Source organism: Aptenodytes forsteri, unplaced genomic scaffold (genome assembly GCF_000699145.1).
Source record: "Aptenodytes forsteri isolate BGI_AS27 unplaced genomic scaffold, ASM69914v1 Scaffold322, whole genome shotgun sequence".
Lineage (NCBI taxonomy): Eukaryota > Metazoa > Chordata > Aves > Sphenisciformes > Spheniscidae > Aptenodytes > Aptenodytes forsteri.
This window is the reverse complement of record NW_008795045.1, coordinates 390,224-390,511: the sequence shown is the minus strand read 5'-3', so window position 1 is coordinate 390,511 and position 288 is coordinate 390,224.

The following is a 288-nucleotide window of genomic DNA, read 5'->3' as shown; positions in this document are numbered from 1 at the left end:
AGCTGGGGGAGGGGGGGAAGTACACTATATTAGGTAGAATACGGGCGCCAAGCGCGGCAGCAGCGGCCTGCACCGGGTGACATGAACGCGAAGGAGTAGGGACAGACACACGCCGGAAGGGCGCGCCCCGCTCCTCTCCGAAGCGCCTTCAGAAAGGTTTCGCTGTCCCGTCGGTCCCCCCCCGCGTAGCGAAGTGGTATTGTCCTCCCTTATAAATACTGCCGGCTGAGAACCCCCGCCCGTTGCTTCTGAGGGAGCTCGCTGGTGGCTGTGGTGGGGTGGCCGGGC